General features: G+C 42.2%; 1 protein-coding gene across 2 annotated transcripts in view; it reads left to right on the forward strand.

The window, feature by feature from the left end:
- The first annotated feature begins 538 nt into the window (after positions 1-538).
- The window catches only part of LOC125768558 (uncharacterized), a 77,555-nt gene continuing 51,453 nt past the window's right edge, over positions 539-26,640 (forward strand). The window contains exons 1-2 of one of the 2 annotated variants that reach the window (XM_049436388.1): positions 539-2,103; positions 22,828-22,939. The gene's annotated coding sequence lies outside the window, so the exon portion shown is untranslated. Of the gene's footprint in view, positions 2,104-21,069; positions 22,940-26,640 lie in introns of those variants that run through there. The other variant, XM_049436389.1, reaches the window with a different exon arrangement.

Consider the following 26,640-nt stretch of genomic DNA (forward strand, 5'->3'; position numbering starts at 1 on the left):
TCGTCGAGGTTTGTTGCCTCAACGATCTTATACGAAGGTTTACTTCCAGCGGAGAACATGTCGAAAGCAGACGTGCTGAATGATCTCGTTTTGTTGTTTTATGCTACCGTCGTTCTTAAATTGGTTGTAGCAGCGAAAGGGTTCTAAATAGCGATATAAATTATTTATTATATATTCTATTAAAAACAAATGTCATTTCGATCAGATCAGATTTCGTTTTCTTTAAAATTTACCTTTTTATATTTCTTAATAAAAATGTGTGATCAGCAATCCGTGGTGTGATCAACAGTACGGTGATGTATGTCAAAAACGGCGCAGGTTTCACTCGACATGACCAAGTATCAGATCCGGACTATCCGGACCGTCCTCACGAAGCACGAACTGAATATCCAGCAACGATAAAATTAAAATAAGTCTAGTAAGCCAGAAATGGCCGGCATGACCTTAGAGGTCGTTAAGCCAAGAAGAGAGACAAAAATTTTATTACTTTGCAATTTTTAAAAAGGTTAAGTTTTTCCATTATATCAAAATAATAAAAAGCTAAAAGAAAGGTTCGTCTCTTATCAGTCGTTTAAGTCGTTTGATTCTACAATCCCCCGCCGGTTTTCGAACGCGATCAAACACTTCTTGGTACCGATGTTTGGGGCGAAAAAGATATGAAACCCATCTCCTTTAATCCCTTCCAAAAGCAGCCAACTACGGCACTCAGACGAACCACAAACGCAAAGCAACGAACGGCAGCGCTGGCGAAGCGCCAAGCGAAGTGTGGAGAAATGAGAAATCATCGCGCTTGCCCCCTTACACACGCTCACCGTCTATGACTCTCCTAAGGCTTGCGTCTTCCCGTCCGCTCTGCGCAACGAGCGAACTGTTCCACCCAAACCCTTTCCAGGTGGCCAATCGGTCTCTTCTCTTTCGGCCGACCGAGGGCACCTTCTTTGGCATCGTCTTGGCGCACCCGTCTGCATTCGCCGTTCGACCAGCGGCCTTGACGGACTTTTTGCGTGTTTCGCCCCTTCTTTGTGCGCGTTTTTCTCTCGCGCCAAAGACCGGCTTGTGTTGTCGTATCTTCACCAAACCCAGGCCGTTGATCGTGGGCTTCCTTCCGAAATTTTGGCTACTTCCGCGAAATTATTGTGCGTGTGTGTGTACCAGTTGTTTGATGCCGGAAAGTTTATTTTTTGTTTTTGCTCGTTTTTTGCTTCACTTTTAGGGGGCTTCCGTTTTCAAAGTGTATGTGCATGCTTTTGTTGTTTTCTCCGGGAGCATATCACGATCGAATCCGCTTCCGCCTTCGTTTGTGGTGATTTATTGATCGTTAGACAACAAACGGTCGACAAAAAAATGACCAAAACAGAAATGTAGTTTTGTCGCCAGTTTCGTGAGCTCATTTGAATGCGAAAAGTGAAACGTATAAACGGACGGTGAAATTTTACATTCAAAACTTCACGACTTTCAAGTGCAAAAAAAAAAAAATACCAGCTGCAGGGGTGAAATTGTGGAGACAAAGTGACGTTAAATAGTCATAATCCGTGATAGAACAAAAAAAAAACGGCGATGTGTACAAGTTTCAGTTTCATTTTGAATGCACATTTTGTCTCATCGGTTAGATGAGGGATGAATTTTCCCAGCAACAACCACCATCCGGGAGTCCGATCGGAGCAATCCAACACGCACCATTGTCGTTAAGGCTAGTTAGTGTGAAGACAGTGTTCTCGTCGAGACCTTGACGTATCATCTTCCCGCTTGCATGCACTTCAGTTTGCCGGTAGCCGGCAAACCAGCTCGACATACTATTTTGCTGGGGTAAATTTTCCCCGCCCGCGGCTAGGAGAACGATACGGTAGAAGTTTGTGCAGGAAGGTACGAAACAAAACGAAGAAAAGCAAAAGTCATGCCAAGGAAGTGAAGGTGTATAGTGCAGCACTTGGGGGTGAAGAAAAAAAAAACGAACGTATGAGACGTTGATCTAGTTAGCGAACTTCCTTCAGGTGTATGTGAGACAGTGTGAGGTTGGCGAGTGTGTGCATCGTGTATGGCAACTTAGAATACAATGCAATAATTAGTCCACCAGCAGCCAGGTGGTGTCATCCCGGTGGCGAGGTAAGTGGGAGAAAAATTGCATAGAAATAAAATCACATACCCAGGCTCTCATCACCTTGGCCTGGGTGTATTTTTCACACAGGAACCATCACTTTTTGCCGCACACAAGGTACGATCCCATGCAAACGTTTGGCGTTGCCCTTTTGCTTACCATTTTGTTACACTATGCCAGCTTCCGAACGACCGGGAGAAGCGGAAAAAACGGAAATTTCCGTCCCTGAAGGGATCAATTTTCTCTACCTACCCAGTGTCACATACCGTGACTTATGTGGTACATCATTGATTTTTTTCTCTCTGTTTTTTGCGCCATGGTCGGAGAAGTGGAAATGCATCAAACAGCCCACTGGCATTGCGAAGGGCAAGGGTTTTACGATGGGAAGGAAAATTCGCACCTTCAGTTTGAGGGGTGATCTTTTCACTTTTCATTCGCAAGATGGATGATGATCTGTTGGGGGAGGCAAGTTGGGTGTTATTGCAGAATCGTGACGATTTGTGCGCACTGTTCGAAAGTGAAGACATGATCGTGTGAGAGAAGATTTTTGCAGTTGTGATATCAAATGCAGGTGATCATGCGTTCTGCACAAGCAGGGAATGTTCGTCTGCGATGGTTAAATTAAAGTGATGAGATGAAAAACACTCACCCCCTCCGAGAGTTGCCAGTTTCGATAGTAGAGAAATCGAGCATCAATAGACGAGTTGAAAACGAAACTCTAGAAGCGAAACAAAAATGTATGAATGACAACAACATTTCACTGATGGTAGCTGGAACTGAATGTTGATTCCGGTGCAATGCTGATGTGGTATTTTGATTGGTTCAATATTCTCAGCACTACTTCCAGGTGCTTACGAGTGAAGGCACAAATCTGTCAACTTTTTTAAAGCAATGATTGTGGTTTTGAACAACCCGGATTCCTCTGATTCGTGAAAGTGATCTCTTTCTCACGCACCGGTTTGTTTAAGGTTTTTTTCGGACATATTTTGGGTGTTTTGATGTGGGATTGATTTTTTGTCTAATGATGCTTAAGGGTTCAATCGAGGGCTTACGCACAACGGTGACGCAACGTTACGATTGTTTCCGTTTGGAGAAATGGTTTCATATTATTTAGTTATGAAAGTCGATAGATGAGGATGTAAAACGATATACATTTGTTTTGTTAGGTAGGGCAATCGACAGTGTCTCAGATGATTTACATATTATTGATTGACATTTGAGAGTTGACAACTACTTTATGTATTTGTATATGGTGATAGAGATTTTAATGATTAACATCAATATTTCAATATTATATTTTTCAACAAGTTAGTAAGCATAAAACGTGCTTACGTCCTTGCACGTGTAATTACAATGAATAAATAAAAATTTTGGAAATTTAAAGCTATCAAATAGTCATTCTAATGTAAAATTTTATACACTTTTGTAGAAAAACTCAAGTTTTTTTTATCGTTTTAAAAGCTTACAGCATACACATTGTTGTAGCAGCGTTGAGTTTGATCTCACTGTAAGAGTCACTTTCGTTATTTTCACGCATTTCACCAAATCCATCCCAACACCAGGGAGTAAACGCCCGGTTTACAAATGATCAGCCGCAGATTAACAGCCAGATTGAATGGTCCACTCACTTAAAGCTTTCAATTAACTCTTCCGAATACGATGGAACCCAGGAGATAAATTAGGATCGGGCCGGAGACAGTGCACACTTTTCACCTCATTGGGTTCGCTGTCCGCTTAACGGGCAGTTCCATCGAATGGCGCCCAATGGTGTTAAGGAATTTTATCCTTGGGTCCTTCGGATTGGTTGGAAAGTGGTGCAAACTGCATTCGACAAGTGTCATAGCAGTTGCCTGTAATCGTAAGCTTTCTATTTTACACGCACTTTCTCGGTGCGTAAAATTTGGAGCTATCCGGAACAAGCTATCTGGAATTGTAATCATCAGAATGCTTCATATATTAATTATCATTTTTGTGAAATGTGATAAAGATTTAAAAACCATTTAGCTGTTGTATATTTATGATTATTACATGTTGTTTTAATATTAAAAAAATAAACGAAAAAAGGTCTGATTTAAGGAACTTTCCTTACCAAGCGTTGAAGTCTTTCGTTTACAATGCGAAATATTTCAATTTCAAGTTCAAACGAAATATTTAAATTCGCAGCTTCTTCATAATTCTTCCACAGAGTATATTAATTTTCTAAACATCTTCCGTCAAACCTTGATAACAGAGATTGTAAGCTTTTTTTAAAGTTTCGTGTTTTTTTTACATGTTTCAGTATCTGTTCTGAGAAATTATGATATTGTCTTAGTTATGACCGACATGACAGGTTGGCCTGAGTATTACAATTTCCTCAGACTCAGCAGTATGATCAGTTGGCAACGAACAGCCATCCCTTTATTATAAAGCCTTACGATGCTCATTACCGTAACGATGTTGGCATGAAACAAAGAAACCTCCATATGCATATAAAAACACTAACAATGATGTTTGCATTCCTGTAGTTCCAATTAAACCTTTCTCTCGCTGAATATGATTAGTTCCGCGTACGGTGAAGAATAAAATGTTCTTACGCGTGCATGCTGCGTGAATGGAAAAATGCGTTATGTGTTTTATTTTTCTCCGCTCCTTTATAACCACATTAAAAGCACTGTTCGTCCTGCAGGGCTGCAGCACGTGCATGGGTCATTCCGTAACATTTGGTGTGTGCATTAAGCCCAACCAACCAACCAAACATAACACACCATCTTAACCGTGCCACTCCACTGTACCTATGCATTGTTGATGTTTTCCCTACCCGTCAACGCTTCCGTATCGGGAAGGTGAAATCCTTTACTCGGCAGCTTTGCCCACAAATTGGTGGATCGGTGGGGTGCATTAGCTTCGTTTTAGCAGGGTCTCCCTCCACAATTTCACAGCTTAAGTGCGGCTTGTTTTAGGCTCATCGCCTGCTTAAGCATCAGATCGAACTCGCGAGCGTGATCGTTTCCTATTTTTGCATGCAACATCTTCATCGTTTAAGTAGAAATCGAACCCAAACACACCAACCCGCGTCTCCGGTGGCTCATCAGCAAGGCATCTTAAAGCTCCACGGTGATGAGTCCAATTCGCCAATAGCCTAACGACGGCGGCCACATTGAGCGGATGAAGATGATGATGATGAAGGCGTATGGGGGAGTATGCTGTTTTTTTCGAGCTAGCAAAACACCAAACACTGATTGGCACGACCGCGAAACTATGGCGAGCTCGTGGGGGCCGAACGTGCCGGTGCACGGTATGGTAATGTTTAATCTTCAAGCCAACTCCTGTCTTGAGCCGCCAGCAATAGCAGCCTTAGCGTTGGGGGGATGTGGTTGTGCAATATTTGGAGCGTAGCAAATTACTTCATTATATTTTAATAATTATTTGCTTATCATTACCCACGCTTCTCACACCTTTACCTTCGGCGATCGCACTTTGCTCGAAGTGGTTCGATGAAGTTGCTGTTTTTTCGTATCTTTGTGGATGACTTTTTACCCATTATCGAACCACACGTACCGTATGAGTGTGCGGGGAGGTGTAGCTAAAATTTGGGATCACGAAACATAATGCTTGCGTCCAGGTCGTTGAGTGGGAAGGTGTTCCCGATGATGGCTAAAGGTGGCTTATCCTAGAAAGCCGATGTTTAGTGATCAGGTCGATATTGATTGCTTGACGATCGACACCTGGATGGAATTTGGCGAATGGTTAACGGAGCTTTGAGTTACTTTTTTATGTGCCATTAAAGTCGGTACGTATTTAACGCCGTTACTTTTGCATTGTTTGACGTCAAGCGTGTTGCGCCTGAATGTATGCAAAGCATTCGTGGTAAATCCTTTTTTTAGAATAATCTGCAAGTTTAATCACATATTTTTTGCTTTTTTATAAAAAAGATTCAAAATAAAACTAAACTAAAATGCTTGGTAGGGAAATCTAGAATTGAGTGTTATTTTCACCCTAATGTTATTTTCAAGTGAAAATTGGATCGCGTGATCAAGTCGGAGACGACAATCTGGGCAAACAACATTGAAATAGATGCTAGGGTCGATGTAGCCTGCGGGTGCTAGATCGAATTGCTAAAGGGGAAAACAATGAGAAAAGAAGGAGGAAAATGAAAAAAAGAATTTAAAACTACATTAGCTAAACCATCTTCCAATGTACATTCCGTCGACATTCGGTTGTTTGCCGTCCCGTGAAGCATCCCTGCAGTGCTAATTCATTTTCTCCATTCAATTAACCGCAAAACAGAGACGACGACAAGAATGGAAAAAAACGATTCGTATGTTGCTGAAGGGTGGCCCGTAGGGTAGGCGTACAGTTGGCAAGAATTTCGAGCGGATCACCCTGCGAGACTTCACAACCATTAGCAGCTCGTAAATAAAACGCCGTGAAGGAATGCGAACGTACCTCACCGGTGGGTTTCAGTTTGCGACAAGTATTCTTAGCACCCGCGAGTGGATGAAGATGCGAAAGATGGAAACGTTTAATGAGCCCAATGCTAGACGCCGGGTGCCGATTGAATCTGTCCAGACTGAAATGAAGCGGAAACGCCGACGTGAGTGTGTATACGTTTTGTTGCATGCATTTACGGGCAAGATCTGTCTTTGGACTCCCTGTTTGAGTTGTTTGTTACACTTTATGGGTATTTTGGTTCCGATTGTTGCGTGCAATGTAATTATCACATTCTCCTCCGTGTGATGGCTTTATTTGAAAAGACCCCAAATGTCGTTAGAATTTTTTGCTCCGATTTGCAACGGTGTGGTGTCGTTTTTTTGTGTTCGCGACACGTTCGATTAAGATCATTCAAGCATGTATAAAAAAAACCTGAGAAGGCACAGCTTAAAGCAGTAAGAAAGACAAATTTCCACACGATGGGGAAACCTTTTAATTGAATTTGTTCTACAATTGTGTGTTTTTTATGTTTTCGTCTACACTACAGCTACCAGACGACCTGATGTATGCGATAATTACTGTACCGTACCGTACGGACATACAATCTGAGAAGTTTTCTTATTTGCTATCAAACTAATACTGGTTCTAGTTGGCATAATTATTGCTTTTTGTTTTATCTGGAAAAACATTTCTTTTTTTTTCTTCGTTTAATTAATCACGAGCTGCTGCCAACATATTTTTATTGCCTGGCTTCAATATTGCTTGCTTTCAATGTTGCTTCCTGCAACGAACAGTTACTTTGGTTTTTCTGACATATTAATTCGCTTTTTTAATCATTTTTATCGTCATACCGCTACAAAGTATCCCGACTTGTTTGAAATGCCTTTGTCGACACTCTCTTCTGATGGAGCGGGATTAAAAAAAATCCACCAAATAAACTCATAACTGACACGATGCAGGCTCTTTGTTTGCATGCATACATGTTTTGAAGGTTCCATCACGGCAAGCTGTCGAGAGGAAATCCGTTGATAAGGGACTCTCTAGATTGGATATGCATCGGTGAATCTATTGGTGATGGAACGACGTGTGTGCCCTGTTGCCTTTTCTGCTGAGTCAATTGTGTTTTATAAACAAGCTAAGAAAAAAAACTGAAGTACTATGGGTGCTATCGAAAATTAAAAAAAGTACCTCTCGATCAGTACACGATCAAGCTACAGCAACAATAGAAGAGATACGCACAGCATAATCGGGGCATGCATAACCTTGACCATAGCGGGATGATTATGATGTTGTGGTAGGAACTTTTTCCCCCCAATTTTTCTCCTTATTTTGTAAACACAACTGACCACGAACTGTGGCCTAACGAGATTTGATGTGAACTAAATTGGAAAGAGTGAAGAAACGGAACAGGTAAAGCCGGCTCCGTGACATTTCAATACTGTCGATCGTTTTTGATGCCACAGGGTGAAAATGTTCCGACGAGATGAAAGGTGAACGAGAGAAAAGAAAAGAAAATATCCAGGTCATAATAATTACAAACCATCCTAAAGTATTTAAAACGGGAGGAGCTCTTTAACGTTCTGCGCAATTATGGAATGGCGCGTACAAATTATCTAGCCTTTTTTTTGCTCTTCTACATCGACTTATAAAATGTACCCACGGACAAACTTCACACAAAAGCTGTGTGGGCACGTGTTGAAGTTACGCAAGATTACGCGAACCGATAGCATGAAATGAGAGGAGACAAATTCTAGGAAGGAAATCGTCGAGACTACTCGCGCCACCATCGGCTAGTAATTGTACCTTTGCTTTGCTAAATAGCGAAAAAGTACAACAATCTTGAACGAATTGAAGTGGGATGAAATGGGTAAACGAACTGCGATACATTTAATTATGCTATTGATGTCCACACCGACACAACCCGACAAGCATATCGTATTGCTCTTATTTTAAAGTATGCCAACCTAGTACGTGCGTGGGTTTTTCGTGGTAAAGCTAACGTTAATCTAACCCGTTCCGGTTTTCAGTGCTTTCGACAGTTGATGGTTTAATTTACTACTTTCGAATAGAGCAAAAGGTTGCGTATTTTAATCTAATGGTACGCTAGAACACAACGGCCGAACAGGCGACGAACCTCTTGTTTGAAGTGTGTACATATTCATCTGTAGTTTAAACAAGCGATACTGTTTGGTGTGATACGCATTGAATTAGAAGAACATAAAATGGTAAAATTTGAAAGAATATCGTATTGCGTTTCTTATTGCAAAAGGTTTCCATCGGTTACATGAAATCTTTTCAATTTCAGGAATGCTAAATGGAAACGATTGTTTGTCAATCACACTTAAGGGCTGTAGGACCACCGCCCAAATAGTTTACGTATCGTTTCGCAGGACACTTTCGTCTCTCGTCCGTCTCTTTCAATTATGCTAATGAGAATTATGCTTTTTTGAGGGCATTTCGAAAACAAAAGCTAGAAGCTCCATTTGCTGATTGATCTAGGTCTGCCCGATCACCGCAGATGGGATTACGCACGAAATCGAGTTGGTAGAAATATCGGTCAATTTCCAAGGGATTTAACTCGCAACGTGGGTCAGATCTAGCATGCATGGGTCATGCACGTGTTCCATATTCTCGGTGTTCGTAAAACCCAGACAAAAATTTACATTTGACGTTTAATTCGCTCGTCATTTGATATTCTTCTGTAATGAAACCTGTTCCGATCGAAGGAAAAACAAAGTCTTTCCAGCAAAAGAGAAAACAAAACAAAAAATAGTCTAAATTAATCACGGCATCTGTCAATCATCATTTGGTGCAGGTTTTAAATCTGTTTAGCCATCATTGAGAGAACTTTCGGGAGGCCCCAAATCAGCAGGGATACCAATGTTTAAGTGACCCATTTTTACGATTCTCCTGCTATCTGTCTGTAGCACCTCCAGAGAATGCCAGAACAAGGCGTCGGTATTAAACAGGTTTCGTTGTTTTCGCTACCATTTTGCTAAACCTAGACAGCGCATTGGAAAAGGGTGGCGAATAAAACCAGAAGTTAGGAAACAAACCTATTGAACAAATCACCTGTCTGGGCAAATTTGCATATGACCGATCTTTTGTGGTAAGACGAAAACAATTTTTTGCACAAAATTCCTGCTTATCATGATGTGTCTGGGTGCTCCCAGCACACGAGTGAAATCGTAACAATTTCAATCAGCTGTGACGCTCGATCAATGGCTAGAAAGCATTTATAATATCTGTTCGTGATTAGTCACGCTGCATCCATGTCGTTCCCAGCTAAACTTTGTTCGCTCAATTAATGCACGCGAATAAAGACAGGGGTGTGTGTAGATATTTCACTCCCAGACGGTATCGAGCGACGATTTCAATTCGAGCGCGCTCACTCAAAGACACATCGCGTGACAGTTGCTCTAATCGCTATCAGTTTCACTTTTCAGTTCGCCCTTTAATGGGTAAGCGTGTACCGTCGAAATTTATGCATGGAGTTGCATCCGATTGCACCTGCTGTTGTCTGGTATCCATTGCTCGCTATCGTAGTGGTGATTGTTTCATGGCTCATCAGATTTTAAATATGCTTTACTGGACCCGTTTCATGGCGGGTGTAATTGAGTGAGAAGCTGTAAATTGTTAATCATTTGCAAGAAAAAAAATGGGAAATGTTGTTGCTAGACATAATGCAATGTTTCTTTCAGGTAACACAATATTTTTAAAATAGATTTATAAGTGTTTAGTCATATGTTAAATGGATGACGAATAAATCTATTTGTTCAAAGCAGGGTTTAAAAAAAAAATATTTCCAAGCTTCCATTTCAACATTGGCGTTTTTATTTAATAACAATACAATAAACAACGTGTTTCAGTTCAAAAAAATTCTATATGCAAAATGTATTTTCTGCTTTAATAATTACTTTTTAGCAAAAACTCTCCGCATTGACGTGTGCCTGTGATGCTCACATTTACGGAGAAGTTTTAATTAATTCCCACTACCATTTTTCTCGTTTCCATCATGAAAGCTCACTCAAAAGGTGCATAAAATGACAGAATCAGACAGTACCGTATAGAAAGAAAAAATATCTAGCAACAGTGTGGCCGATGGAAAGTACAGCAGAGCTGGAAAACATGCTCCAACTTAAGAACAAGCATTATCACCGTTGGTTTGCAACCTTTCCCGTTGCTCGCGGGGTGAACAGTGAAAGGAAGGTGTCCCGTGCTAGATGGCAAGTTCATGTATATTTCACCCTCCTGGATGTGTATGTTTTAAACATGATCCTGCACCAATATCCGCGGGGCCGAATGCATCCGCGCGGAACGGAACGGCGGAACCTTCATGGGACGGGTATGAATTATGGATGGACGCGCCACCAGAATCCGAAGGTCTCGGTGCACAAGGGAGAGGGGGCGGTTCTGGGTGGGTAGGTTTCGTGATTTTCTAATCGTAGCCACAACACCGGTACAGCACCGGTGTAAGCTTTCCGTTTTGTTATTAATTATTTTCAAAGTTCTCGGTTACTGCACCAGGGTCGGTATAAGTAACATAACCGATTTAACGAACTGCGAAGTGAATTATGACCCGCGCGAGTAGCTAACAGTGTTCTAGGCGAGGTACACCCTTCGGCGTGGTCATGGGTGCCCAGAAGCCCGTGTAATGGCATTCACTTTCCGCGAAATGCCACGGAGAAATGATGGATCTGGATAGGTTCCATAAGCATCCTCCCGCAAATGGAGTGACGGAATATTGCATATAAAATTAAAGCTAATTGGTTTCGTCGTCCGAAAAAAAACCGGTCCAGATCGGACCCGGACGATAGTGGACAAACTGGGGTGATTGTCTTGTTTAAAGTTTATGTTACCAAAATAAATAGAGCTACCCTTGAGGGAGATACATGTAAAATCTTGAACAATATCGAGATCTGATAGGGTAAAACTACAAGCCGCTTACAAGAGATGACCCGCTCGTGAGTGAGGAAGGCGTGAAATAAATCTTCCGATACTGCAATCGTAAAAACAAGCAATCTTTTAAGTTGATGTTAATTTTAATTAAACTTTTCTTTTTTTTTGGGAGGGAAGTGAGTTTTAAATTCACAATCAACCCGGTGGGCGGAAGTAATTAGGATGAGTTACAGCGAAAACGATTTAAACGATCGGTGAAAAAACGAACCTCAAGCCAAAGTACAGCACGAAAACGTGTTGCTTTTCCTCCCAGACTAATTATCAGTTGGCCGTGATCATCTTCCCAAAAAAAAAAAACAAAGCCCGACACCTGTTTTCCCTGGTGCAGGCAAAGGCACTTCAGATCTAGTTGATCTCGAAAAAAGGGAAGAAAAGCGAACGGTGACGGTAACAACAAAACAGCAAAAATCGAGGCTAAAAAGCTCATCCGAAACAGCCTTGATGACTTTACTGACCGACTGAGCGCATTCGGGGTTTGTGGCTTTCGTTTCGACCCTCGCGCATATTCCCGCGTGCACACTCCAAATGGAACACGGGTTTCGCTGGCAGGAGACGCAGCGAAGATTCCACAAGGGTTTTGGAAATTTTTTCGCCATGACCAACCGGCAAACATGCGCCCTGTTGTCCCAAACTGACGGGGCCATTTTTCCATCCTTCTTTACCCTTCGGGGAAATACAACTGCTGTACGCGTAGAGATTGTGTGTCTCACTCGCTTCACTCGCGCTTAATTCAAGTGCTAATTTTCCTCGGCAGTACGGAGCGCGCCGTACTGCTAACCGAGACCGGGTAGAGCGATGAGAGATGCGGGTCACGATAGGGAAAATTAAATGCATAATTAATTGCATGCGTGAGAAAATAAGGGAAAGGTATCGTACCGGTAGATCAAGCTGCACAAGGAAAAGAGCAATGGTGACGGGAGTGATTTTCCGAGTTCTTTTCGGGTGCCTCACTCACTGGTGGATGGTTTTCACTGCGAGTGAAGTTTTCTTTTTTTTGTGGTCAAAATGAGGAATAGGTTAGCCTTGTGGAAATGTCTCTATTTTATTCTAGTGGATGCACACTTTTCCACTGCGGAAGTTAGAGCGCTTATCTTGATTATGTTAGCTACATGGTTGACGAAAGATTCTTTTTCGTTGGCATCCCTAAATTAAACCTTAGCTGCCGGTAAGTAAGTTGTGTTTTTTCTCTACAGAAGCCAGTGGTAATGAACTTTTACATTGCTTTACATCAAATTACGAACTTGAAGTTATTTTTTACCCTTCATTTCGGCAATGGATTGTGCAACTGGCTCTTTCTAAAAACTCATTCAATCGCTGTACGGTACCAAGTTTTGCATTCTGAAGCCTTCTGAGTGGAACAAAAAAAAAATCCAACGGTCTTTTCGATAGAAAAGTTCACCGTTTATCTCGACCTGAAGTACCTATCCCGCAATCCCAGCTGCCCAAAAACGATCGTACATAAATTTGCAGCGAACAATTGATCTTCGTTGGGTTTTTATGATTTGCATTCTATCCCGCCGAACGCCGATACGTTCGCCATTGGCCACCTGTTGAATTTCGTGCAATTCCATTTGCCTGCTTCATTGTACGATCAGCTCGCCAGTACGCGGGAAATCCATGTTACCCCAAGAGCACTTTCCTTCAAATGCTTTCATTAAAAGCCGCACATTCTAGCAAAACTGCGTCGAATCGAAATAGACCTGGAGCAGTCTGATCGTGGAATCTAAGCATGAAAAGCAAACATGCGCACACATCGTCGTTCATTAAACTCGAGCCTTCGAAATTATTATTTCGCCTTCCGATTATTATTCTATTTACTTGAACTACGGCCGGGAATGATTTCACACAATGGCGATCTTTACGTGCTGTGTAATTTTTTTTCTATCTTTCTTTCTCATTCATTTTTACATTTCTCGTACATCATACAAACAGCACACTAGTCCTACCTCCCAACCGTTACTAGTTACCTCCACACCCTCTACCGTGTTGGGCTATGATGGGTCTAGTGTGTTTCGCTTTCTGATCTGAGTGGCCATCTGCTGCTGCTCTGCGCTTCGATGGACGAACAGTGGGTTCGATGTGCGCTTTATACTGGTTGAAATCGACGAAATAATCTTCAAACAGGAGAATAAAAAATGGGAAAGAAAAAGCATGGAACTTCATTAGTTTGGTATACGTTTTTTTTCTTCTTTCAAATCGCCGGTAATGCACCACTGCGTACGATAATAGAACCTTAAGATTATTTGTTTTTCTTGTTTCTCTCTCTCTCTTTCTCTCTCTCTCTCTCTCTCTCTCAAGAAATTCAAGCCATGTCCATCTTCCTGTTAAAACTTTATTTTCTTATTATCTATACCACTACCATCGCCATACCACGTTCGTTACTCGTTAGTTGAGCATACAGTATCGCTGAATGTTTTATTTATAAGCTGAAGTATGAATTAGACGCGATGGGGGCGTTTGTGCGAGAGATTACGCTTTTTTGCGAGGGGAAGAAACAAACGCCCATTCGGCACCGGTTTTCGGTATCGATTGATGAGTGTGATGCAAGCGAGCGAGAGTGATTAGATTTTACTTTCCGATGCGTGGATGTGGTTTGCAGCTTTAAGCCTAATTAGGATAAACATGGAGGAAAAATCAGAAAATTAGAAGTAAAAACGCATTACAAAACAGAGTGTGAAATTTTAATGGAATAGAAAATAAGTTTATATTATATTTATTTCAACTATATGTTATCAAATCATTTGAGTAAAAAGGAATAAATCCCAGTGTGCATTTCAACAGGCTGAACTGATCTACAATATGCCACGAGATCTTCAATCTAAACTCTCACGGCTCAGCACCCTCTGGTAAATCCCGAACAGCAGCCATACACACATACGCTTAGCTGCAGCCGTATGCTCATCCATTTGGAACGCATTCTCTCTATCCCACAGTCACAGGTGTCAATGATCGCTCGGTACGAGCCCTACCGTACCAGCGCCATTTCACCATATTGCGCGCCCCCACGGGAACAACATGAATTTTCCGGCAACCTATCCCTCCCACCGCTCAAACCATCAAGAATCGTCTATTGTTCGCATTACTCTTTATTTGTTCCAGCATTGCATGGCACGGGAGATTCGAAACTATCTCCACCAGTTTTCACCCCTTGGGGAGTTAGAATGCCATTTCATCCCCTGTTGAATCCCGATTGTTTTGCATAAAACGGGATGACAGATGAGCATCTGGTTATGTAATCATGTTCCCTGCTATAGTGAAATTGATCAAAATAGCAAACAACTCTTACAACTGGAATTCCGCAAAGCTCCGATGATCAGCTCCAAACCGAGGGAGTCATGTCTATTCGCTTTGCATCGATGATTTTTCACCTTCAATTATGTTTCCGCGCGATCGCGAGATTGTAAAAGTTGCTGGACGCTACGGTACGTGCGGAGTTATAGTTTTTTTTATTTCACCCTGAACAGTTGCACCATACGCGCAGGTTGTCTATTAACTGTAAAACTACAACCGGAAGTTCATGCGATGCTTATCAATCGTGTAGTGTGGGAGGAAAGGTAGTGCAGATGTGGCACGTCCCTCACACGTTGTGTTTTCCACCCTAGACGAGGTGATAGATTTGGCAAAATTCTAACGGTACCCTGTTCACGCTAGGGGATGAGAAATAAATAATAGACCTAGCGTTTCATCCATTTTTCCTGCATTTGTGATTTGTGGGGCTTAGTATAGGATGTATGCAAATTGCAACTGATCGGGTAAGCATTAAAACGTTCCCTGTCAACGTTCTGCTAGAGTGCGCCTTTTGGTGGACACCCTTACCACCACGATCAGCCAACAAACAAATTAATACAATTTAAAAGCGTTCAGTGATCTCTTCCCGGATCGCTACCACTCGTTCAATAAACCAATAAAGCTGCCAATCTGTGTTAAGTGGCAAATGCGGGAGGAATCCCGATGTGCGGGTGGAATCAGCAAAATAACAGCATCTGACTAGCATTTGCTACTTCGTTTTCCCCAAGGGTGTAAACCTTAACTAACTGCGCCATATCAGCTGCTTTGCTAGCTGATTGCCCGACGGGTACAAACCGCTCGCGCGCGCGCCCCTAAAGAACACATTGTGGATACAAGTGTAACACTGTGAGATGGAAAACCGGACACTTGCTGATGCGTTGTAAAGCATCCCGCGTGCGAGATACACGCACCCGATGCACAGAGTGAGTGTCCTACAAATATAAGGCAAAAAATCTCAACATGACCAAGTCTTTCGTTTGCAAGCGACGAACCCCCCGCTTTCTTGTAACGAAGTCTCTTCGTGGATGCTGTTTCGTTGATCTCGATACGATATAAGGGATGGTTGTAGCAAAAAATAAGGGGTAGCTGTCACTTAGAAGGAAGCGCATGATCGTGTTACGGGATCAACTTGCCCGGTCGGTGAAAGAATGTGGCTTTGCTGCGCCGTGCTCATCTCCTTTTGTGGGAGGTGGTTATGTCTAAATTTAATCAAAACCTTTAATTAGCCACCGTATGCAGTAGTGCCCCATGTGGAGATGAAGCGTCCACTTCAGGAAGGAAGAATTTAATCACTCAAAAGAATGCGCTATATCTGCGCAAACATGATCGTGAACGAGTGGAGTGCAGAATTTGTGCTTTTGATTAGGAACAGAATCAGAAAAATTAATGTTGTTTTCAAGCTCTCCACGCATTGTCGGTTAGATACAAAGTAACAAAGTTATCTAACGCATTAATTTCGCCTGTTGTTTTGCTGTATCTCTATTGAAGATCGCTTTACCATCTGTTGTTTTTTTCTATGCAATTTCCCTGCGATCATCATCCATCGAAAAGTTTAATTTCCAATAGTGAGATTTGTTCTTTCTTTCCAGCCATGTGTACACTTTTTTGTGTTGGTTTTTGGTTATTTATTTCCTATTCTCCCTGCGCCCAGACAGGGATGTTCGCGATGATTCACGGCATACCGTACTTCTTTTTTAACCTCCTCAACATTTTCCTCCCCCATTTTTTTTGGTAAGATATTTTGCTGCCGCCTGTGCCGGAAGTGTTTAGATTTAGCTCGTGAAATACGTACGTTTGGGGTTTTTTTGTCCGAATTATTCTCCCCCGGGGGTCGTTGAACCTTTTGTGCTTCAGAGTTTTGCAGCTTTCCATCAGCCCACGGAAGGAGAAGGGGCATTTCTTTGGATTGATTTTAAGTACCGAACGATACCGAATCAAGCATGGTTTTTTTTCTGGTTTGTGCTGTTACTGGTGGTTGGAACTCCACGACGAAGGTCAACGAACGATCGTTCATCCATTCTTAAAATGAGATAGATTTTCACCAGCACCGCGAGGTGGTTGCTTCTCGGGCTGAATAGTTTTACTCCTTTCCGGTTCATGCAATCCGCCCGTTCGAAGATCGATTCCGTTTCGGAAGGTTTTCCCTAACCGTACCGTATTACGCGCACGAAACTGTGGACCAAAAAGGAAACGGTTTACTGCGCTGGTGGAAATCGGTGGTTAGTTTGGGATGGTTGAAAATCTTTCCTTTCTTCCCGACATGCGTAGGTCAATTGGTTTCTGCTTGGACGGACAAATTCCCTTCGGGTGAGCATTAGCCAACACGTCGCCTTTACGGTACGCTGCGATTCCAATCTTTTGCGCAGTGCGGAGGCGCAATTCCTGCAAGGGTTTTGTCTGATAGTGAACACAACAATACAGCCGCCAATGGATGCGTCGCGTATCATGGTGCATTATTTGCATACTATAAAATAATAGGGTAGCTTAATGTGATCCAGCGAAGCACGGACGAATCGATAATCTTCTGAAGCATCTTTCTTTTGCTGCGAATAATGTTTCTGCATGTGCAAGGGTTAGGGAAAAGAGCCCGCAGCAAACTTCGATCGATAAATCTGGCGCAGCTTCCGTTGAATTCCAAACCGCATAGCAATCGATCGGCGGTTGGGCGGTTCGCTTGTGATGTGTGAGTGCGTTGGTTTGTTTGTTGTTTTGCTTAAGATGCTTCAACGGAGAGTTCCATGCACACCCGAAGTACATTCTTATCTCACGATCGGGTTTTCGATGGCGATGGGTGGCAAGATTCGACAGCACATAAAATTAAAAACCAATTGTCTTAACAACTGTAGAATAATTCTTGATCGGTACTAGATTAAGCGATAAAAGGAAGGAAAGGAAAGAAAAAGGAAAAAAACCTTTTTTCTATTGAGTTTGTTTGTATAGTGTTTGTGGGGTCTGCTCAAATATGAACACAATTTTTAATCTTTTTTTGGGAAACAATTTTCTATGTTTAAAAAACAACAAAAGAAACGCAGATGTATCAATCTTAATGTAACAGATGTAATCTTAATGTATTGTAAAGAACTCCCATTTTAAATAACATAATTGTAGAGTTAAAAAACAAAATTTCGTTGTGTCTTGTTGTCCAAAATTATTCAAAGCTATACAATACAAATAAAACCAAAATAAACACACAATAAAAAGGCAGAACTCGTAACAAACAACCCATAGCAAAGCATCCAACCACTCAACTCATTGAAGAAAACAAAATCCATACACTCGGCAATGTGTAGAAGCAGCAAGAAAACAAAAAAAAGAGCAAACCGAAAAAATCAACCGGAACTAATTGAAATCGATTATAGCATTATTACGGCATGCTGCTCGACGATGATGATGATGATGGAACCGAGTTGGAACCTCATTCGCAACAACCGCAACGAATCTCGTCAGCACGGTTCGCAACCACACAAGCCCGGGCGCTAAACAGTTCAAAACAGCGGAAGGAAACATTTTCCAACTGTATGCGGAAAGCCACCGACTCATGGGCGGACAGTTGAACCGATACGACGTACGGGGTTGGGAAAATGGAAATTGAATGCGTCGTAATGGGCTCGATCGATCGTACGCATCCTGCATTGCGTTTGGCATTTTTGTTTTCTTGCGTGCCGCTGTTAAGAATCAAATGCACGGTAGCAAAACGATCTGCGTCGTTTTCCCGTTTTGATTTTTATTCTTCTTTCCTGTCCAGCATCCGGTTGCGATCGGTTCTTGAAGCGCTTGAATGCGTAAGCTTGTTAAGTGGGAAAGGTTTTAGAGGGTTTACTTACGTGTAACGCTAGTGATGATGCGTTGATGCGCGAAGGATGGTTGTTCGTGATTAGGATGTGAATTTTCAGGGGTGTTCCTCTTCTGCTTAGAGCGAGAAAACGACGAAAGCAATAAACGGAATCCAGAAAGGCATCACAAACGAATCACCTTGCCGCCTGTCACCTGATTATTAACGACAGCAATGAAATCACACGGCACACGGAACTACCACGGTGCAGCGTGTTTGATCGAGCAGGCTGACAAGCCGTGCGTGTAGCAGGCCATAATTAACCTCCACATCCTTCACCGAAGGGTGCGATCCTCGTCGTGCGACACGGTACCAGCATATATCTTCCGGCACATTGCTGATGTTGCTCTGTACTGTACCACGCGTAATCCTCTTGAGAGGCAGCAAAAAAAAAACGCCACAACCAACTGTATCCCATCTGCATACGTAAGAAACCGGAGCGACATTTGGATGCTACAAATCACTGCAGCAAAAGATGCGCTTCTTCGTTGTCCAGGGGTAAGCAATCCAACTGAAGTTATTGTAAAAATTATATTTAAAATGCTTTTTGAGAGCTTTGTAAAGAGGTTAATATTTGTATGAAGATGGAAGTACACCCAGAAGCTCGAAGCTACCTTTGTGATTTTTTTAAACCAAAAATAAAATATTAAATATTGGTTTGGAACGTTGACTATTTTGGTTTGGAACGTTGAGAAAATATGCCTTTTTTGCCAGGGAACGAGGTTACCATTTTTGGGTGTAATTTCGTTATTTGTCTTTGTACTTACTAGATATTCGAGCTTTCCTGGGTATCTGATCTGATATTACTTAGATCTTTGAATTTCTTAAAGAAAATGAACAATAATTGACTTTGTTAAACTTCGGGGCTCTTTAGAGCTATTGTGTATTAAATATTTTTTTATCAAAGTTTTATGGTTGCTCATCCCTGCCGCAAAATGTCTACTCTCGTTTGCATGTGATTACTGCACCTAGCGTCCCTTCCTAATTCCTTTCAACCCGTGGTGGAAGTATGATGTGCGAAGGCCGAAGAACTAACGGGGTATGGCAACATGCGTCGCCCAGTACATTGCAATTTCTTCGCATTACGCCTATGCACTTGCACGGTTCCGTCCGGTAGTCCTTCGCGACGCGTCGTGCAGTGCAAACGGGCCCCACAACGCACAAGGGCAAGGGCAGTTGGCGTGTCGACTAATGATCTCATTCCATCCCGAACCTGCGGACGTCGCGCATTCGGCGCGAGCCAGTTGCGCAAGTCCAACCAAGTTGCGCGGTCCTTCCGACTTTTTGCGGCAAACATGCGAGTATCATCGCCCGTCTGCTTACCCTTCGCATCGTCGCACCGAGCTTTGATTTATGTTACGGTGTGGAAGAATTTATGCTCAGTGGCAACGCGTTGAAAAGCGGAAAAACTGGTCTATTCTTCGGAATTCATTGGCAAAAAAACCCTTCCCATCCTGCGGGCGGGAGGGTTGGATTTACATTCATTCCTTCCCCTTACGATTCGCTTGACCGTTTAATAAATGGTACGAATTTGTTACAACAATTATGGGGGTTTCTTCAACGTTCAGGATGGCGGTGAAGAAGGGTTTCTTTACGATTGCAGGCATTAGCTATGGAGAGCGTAGATTTGCTTAGGAAGGCGGTACAGGTGATACAGAATCTAACGTTTGCTCTGAATATGATCACCCACAGGACGAGTCGTTTTGCGGTCGTTTCTTATGAACCATAAAGTAAACCATCATATGGTGGTTCCCGTTCGGTGCTGTTACATAAAATGACAGGATCGTTAGCGTGAGGATGAGTTGAGATCGTACGCTCGTGAACAAGTGGTAAAGAAGCAAAGGTAATGGCAGTTGTGTGGGATTTATGTGAGCTGCAAGTGCCTTTAAAATTGATATTTGATGGCAAAAGCGTTTAAGAATGTTTATTTATAGTATACGGCATGATGTCAAGTATTAGGCAAACTTTTACGATTTACTAATAAGGTTCGCTGTAATTAGGAGAACAAGTAGAGTTCAAGCTGAAAGTTCACCATAATACAACCTAAAATTAAAATTGATATAATTTTAACAAACTAATAGCTTTTACTACAAAACAAAGATAATCATACGTATGTTTGACACTTTAATAGTAGATCACTAGATGTCATCTTCATGTCATGTTTGACACACTGAAACGAGTTGTCATTTCTCCTGACATTTGTTTGACACTAAAGGTGATTGATGTCATTTTCTAGCAGGTATATTATGACACAAAAAACTGATTGATGATCGAAATAAAGCGAATGATTAATTTGCTACATTGTACAAAGTAATTTTATCATATGATGATGATGATGATAATGATAGCGATCCTGATCTTAATCCTGTATGAAACGGAGGTTGAAGTTATCGTAAAGGTTAAATTTAAAAAGCTATCGTAATTTTATTTTATTATGTAGTTTACAATACAAATTACGATCATCTTACTTCGCTTAGTTTAATCACCCGTAAATTTAAATATATTATAGATTTATGTGGTGTAAATCAGTTCTGTTAAATTACTTTGAATCTATCTTCAAATCGTAAAATCCCACTAAGGGTAATACTTTTTTCTTTCTTCCTTCCATGCATTGCATTCCATTATTAATGGAACGCAACATTTTGCCTGGCGGGATCAATACCCATTACTCAGCTGAACAGTCCAGCAAAAAGCCGGGTGGTAGAAAAAAAAATACGCTCCCAACGGCAATCCAATCGTCCGCGTCCGGTCATGGGCGGTAAGATAAGTTGCAAAAGAAATATCAAATGTTTAAATAATTTTAATAGCCACCATTTCACAAACGGCAATCACGAACAACCACACACAAATACACTCCATATGGTTCTGCATCTCGAACAGTCATTTGAGGTTTGCCGACTGCTGTTGCAATTCCCTCCGGACGTACCAAGTCCAAGTGGCGCGACCTTGATCGGTAGCAACAAAACGTCCTTACGTAAGCCGTATCCACACCGTTCCGTAATCTTCCATCCTAACGGATCGAGATTCCGTGCCTAAACTCTTCCACAAAGAAGATGGTGACCATTTGGTCGATTAACCATCACTTCGATGGATATGCAACGGGGATGGACAAAACAGTACTGAGATGTTCAGCGGTTCTTTGGGGTAAAAGAAAACACTAAACCCTCATCGGTTCGCTGTTCTGCTGTGATTTAGTCTTTTGGGTTTAGTGCTTTGTCGTTTTTTTTTGCTACATGTTTTCTCACCCGATTACATACCGAACCGTGCAGATGGTGCAGTTTTGCAGAACCATACGATCGCCCAGCTCGCTAGATGATATTTTAATGATAATTATACGTGCTTTCTACTGTGCAAAAGCCGGAGGGAAATGAATATTTATAAGTGCATCTAGTGAATTCCGCGGTCGGTTTAGCGTGTGTGTTTGTGTGGCAGACGCGCCCTGCGCAGGAATTGCATATTAATTGGTCATTTGTCAACCCCCGTTTCGGTGCCGTCGCGATCCCTGGCTCCGTGGGTGAACGGGGTGATCATTTTTCTTCATATTTCTCCAGCAAATCCTTACGGTGTGTATCGGGCTGCAGCATCGGAGCGAAATGTTTTTGCAGGCGTGAAAAATCACACAAACGTTCACGGCCATGCTACAAAATCCTTCCAGTTTTTCACGCCATCAGGGTTTGAGGGTTTAGGAGCCGGGTCTAAAGATGGCGTTGAGATAGTGTGAATCGTTGCATTCGGTCGGTTTTTGCAAAAGTGATGAAACATTTCAAGCGTGGCTTAGTGGTTTAACCATGCATCCGTATCTTTATAAGCTTCTGATTGATGGTTTTATGAGGGAAATAGTTTTGCCGTTTTGCAACACGAGAAGAAACTTTTACCAAGAGAGATGTATTACATTTAAAAAAGAAGTGGGTTAATAAAATTCATAACCAATTTTTTTTCTTACCCACCAACGGTGATGTATTTCCATCGCCCATTATCTGGCCGGAATTAACAACGCATCACTTTAAGTGGTATAAAATAGTTGCTCATCTGCTGAGCATTTTTCGCATGATTTATTTATAAAGGTGTCGATTGGTCCCTAACGAACCCAAGGCAGCCAGATTCTATCGGGTGTAGTAGTACTTTCATGAAATTATCTCTTTCTATTCGATGACATTTTACTGTCCCGCTTAGGTTTGCGATTCAACTGTCACCGCACGATGATTAACTTCCACCTTATTTTCTCTCAATTTTCCGTTTTCAGACCTACACACTGCAGTACTGCTTATCACTCGAAGTAGAAGCGGAATTTCAAACCAAAACAAAAACCCACCAGCTAGACAAGTTTCTCTGCTAGCAGACGGCCAGGATCTGGGGTGAGTGATGGAACGAGAGAATGTGATTGAACTTCGTTACCGATCTGTCAGCGAAATGTGTAGCGTCCTTCTAAATGGCATCGGTTTGATATTCTGTTCTCGGTGACATTGGTGACGTTCAAGCTACAATGCACAGTTAGATTCGCTCCAGATTGGCATCTTGATGACGTGTCGTTGCATTTTTTTGCTGGTAGAATCGAGATGCACACACGCGTTGAGTTGCGTTGTTCGTGGGTTGCATACGCACGGAAAGCGTACAACAAGAACGAGTTGCAATGCGGCAACAAGCGCGAAACCCGGCTCAGGTTGATGGTGCGTTAATGGTGTACGCATCATTTCCTTTTTTTTGCTTTGATGAAATCAGCGATGAAAAGGGAGGTACTACGAAGGCAACAAGCAAGAAACGATTGATCAAAAACAAATAGCAAAAATTCTTGCCTAGTTTATTCAGGGGCGTTCGTATTGAAGTGCAATTTCTTGATCGAAGTGCATCGTGGCTGCGCATCATAAATATTCATGACTGATAAGAGCTATTAATTTGCGTCTGTGTTGGACTGCTAGAGCTACTGTTGGGATATTATCCAGCTGGAGTTGTTGGACGTGCTTGCCTAGTGGAAACAAGTTTGTAGAAGCTTTCATAGAAGAATTTATTCTACAAAACAATCAACGCATTTTACACGTCGATGGACATTTACTTCTGCCTTTGATTAACGACATTGTATACTTAAGAAGTTGAAATTATCATACAGATGTGTATATTTATATGTAAATTTTAATCAATCAGAACGGTTTTGTTAATTCTTGGAATAAGAATATATCATTTAAATATTACTTTTGGTTTATTGAATTTCTTTACAAATTGTGGAGTTTCGTGTGAACATTTTTTCAGCGCAAACCATACCCCTATGAAGGAAGAATCATCTTCAGTATTACTCTTACCCAAAACCTGTAGCGAAGACAAATTGCGTTGCACTCAGGAATAGGTACAATTTTGTTCCGCATTCCAAACAAGATGTAGTTCTTGGTCAGGGAAAATAATAAAACGAAAACCCTCTGCCTCGTAACTCTCTCCCCGGTGATGGTGTCAATGGGGGTTACCATGGGGTCTGCTCTAACAGGATTAAATCCCTTCCCCCTGTTTTTTCTTCCCTGCCTTCTTTTCATCCTGCTTAGAGTTTAGTTTTATGCCTTATGTCGGACTAAACAAATAATGCCATATCCTATTTCATGTGCAACACGCAACATTTTTCCCGCCGCTGTGTTAAACGATGGTGGCATTGCATGCCGTCGCACGATATGCTGCAGAAGGGTCAATCTACCCGCTTCAACGGTGCCGATGTTAGTGTTGCGAACGTTTCTGCAAAATCCTGTAAATTACTTTCCACGCTGCGGGTGCACAAGCAAACACCGCCGATATTTACAGTACGATCTGAACTGGAAAAACTGGACACTGTGGTGTTATTTCTGCTGGGTCCTCACTTTTGTAACTCTTCACATTACAAAATCAAGCATCTTCACTTGTGCGGATTGGATTAAGATTTGCTTTCCCTTTTTTCTCCCCTTCCTCCAAGTAAATGTGTGGATGCACGCATAGCATCACAAAATAAATAGCAATGATCCCAATGCCCTCGGAGATCATTCATGGACACCTTCGGCCGTGGTGGTGTACCTCGTGTCGGATTGGGTCAGCACTGTTTTCCGATCCCACTGCACAGTACAAACCACTGGCAAAAAGATGGCCTTTACGGGCAGTAAAATTGATTTATTGTTCCACATGCCCAGTCCACGACGCACTGGAGGAGATTTTTCCAAACCCCGTTGGCAGGAGAATGGCACGTATGAGTTTTATTTGTTTTCCAATTACGTCGACGACTGTGGGCAACGTTCTTTAGGATGGTTCGCTCTTTTTTTCGGATTTACTTCTCCACGCGTACTCGCACAGGAGGAAAATCGCAAAACCCTCTTGCCAACCCATAAAGTCATAACGTTGGTTCGTTAATTTCTTAATTTATTCTTTCAACTCGCGGCAGTCCCGCAGAAGCTCTGCACGCGGTTGCACGCGTGGCCAGCTTTTATGTGGCAGTGTAGTTTTTGGGCTGTCCTTTCGCAAAGCAAACGTCTTTATTCCGCGTGGCTTCATGTGCACGGCGGTTGTGCATGTTCGTACGATCGGCTGATAAGCGAGGATATGTGTGCAAAACGGTTTTGCACAATAGAACCAGACAGGAAAGAAGCCATTAAAGATGGTACTGTTTTGCACCGTTAAGTAGAAGCGCAGGCTGTATGGCTTTTGCCGTGAGCATCGTTTCCGGCCGTACTGGCACATGGTGTCCGTTTAGAAGATATTAATATTACCGGTAAATGGAACGACTCGGTAGGTCATCCATGCCAGACGCGGGATAGTTAGCATAAAACTAACATGAACTAGATACGCTAATTAGCAAGGCATTAGGAAGTGGTGTAATTATGTTCAGTTCCGATGGCGATACTGGTTGAATCCTTTTGGAATAAATTAAGGATCAACAGTGGAATGTAGCAAAAAAAAAACGAAGGTATATTTTGAACGTGACAAAATATTTGCGAGGTTCGTGTCTTACCGCGAATAGCAGTCTTTCAAAAAAAGTTCAAAAATCACCATATGTTTCTTTACTCACCGGTAAGCTTGCGTAAAAGACGTTAAAAGACCTGTTCTACATTATCATCTATGACACAACCAGTTCTATTTTTCTATCGTGAGGCCTCAACTCTGCTAAAAAAGGAATAAATTTTTAGATATTATTTTGCAATCAACGGAAGCAATCAGCGATCGTGTCCGGTGGATCTGTCGTCAAACGGTCGACAATTAACAAGTCTTACCTATCTGTACGGCCAACGACAACCGATGATGGGTAGAGAACCAGTTTCAGTTTCTTCATCCGTTCCGTACTTCCTCACTAAACATCCGATTGCAATCACTGAGCCGTCCATCCATCGTACCATCCATCCCTGGTACCGGAAGAAAAATTGTGCATTTATGCAGGCGGCGAAAGAATGACACTGGCTGGGTATTTATGCATTCCATACCTTGGCTGGTCCGTTGTCGTCCGGATGAAAGCTTCAGACGGGGTCGATCGCATGGAGGTCGTGATCAGATCCCCACGCCTCAGCTCAATTGACAATCAATTTCCAGTCAATCTCTTGCCGTTCTCGGGAAAATGGGTTTTGCAGAAGGTTTCAGCAATTTCCCGGAGGCAGATCGATCAAGGCAAGTGCTGTGGGAAGGCAGGCGAAAAAAAAAGTTATTAACCATCCATTTTGCGGAGTATTCTTCTTGGCCCATCTTCTACAGTTCCTTCCGCTATTTCCTTAATCTCAGTACAGTAAAGACAATAAAATCGTAAACGTTGCATAAATTATGACCTTCGCCTTTGACGACAGGTTCGATTTGCCTTCGGTAACTGCTAGTAGGATGTAGGTTTCGTAGAATCGTCCGCCGTAGCTCTATCACGTCGCATTGTCGCTCGCTCGTAGAACCCGAAACCGGACCAGATTTATCGATCCCGTGGGATCGCTTGCTAAGTGCGGCCGTTTGCGTGGTGAACGTATGGCCGTAACTAGACATACAACCATTTGCAGAAATCTGATCGGCGGCGCACGTATGTGACGGTACGTGTTAGGAGTGAAGCGGGAAGCGAGAGACAAAGAGGAAGATAATTTAATTT

The sequence above is a fragment of the Anopheles funestus genome, chromosome 3RL (genome assembly GCF_943734845.2).
Source record: "Anopheles funestus chromosome 3RL, idAnoFuneDA-416_04, whole genome shotgun sequence".
Taxonomy (NCBI): domain Eukaryota; kingdom Metazoa; phylum Arthropoda; class Insecta; order Diptera; family Culicidae; genus Anopheles; species Anopheles funestus.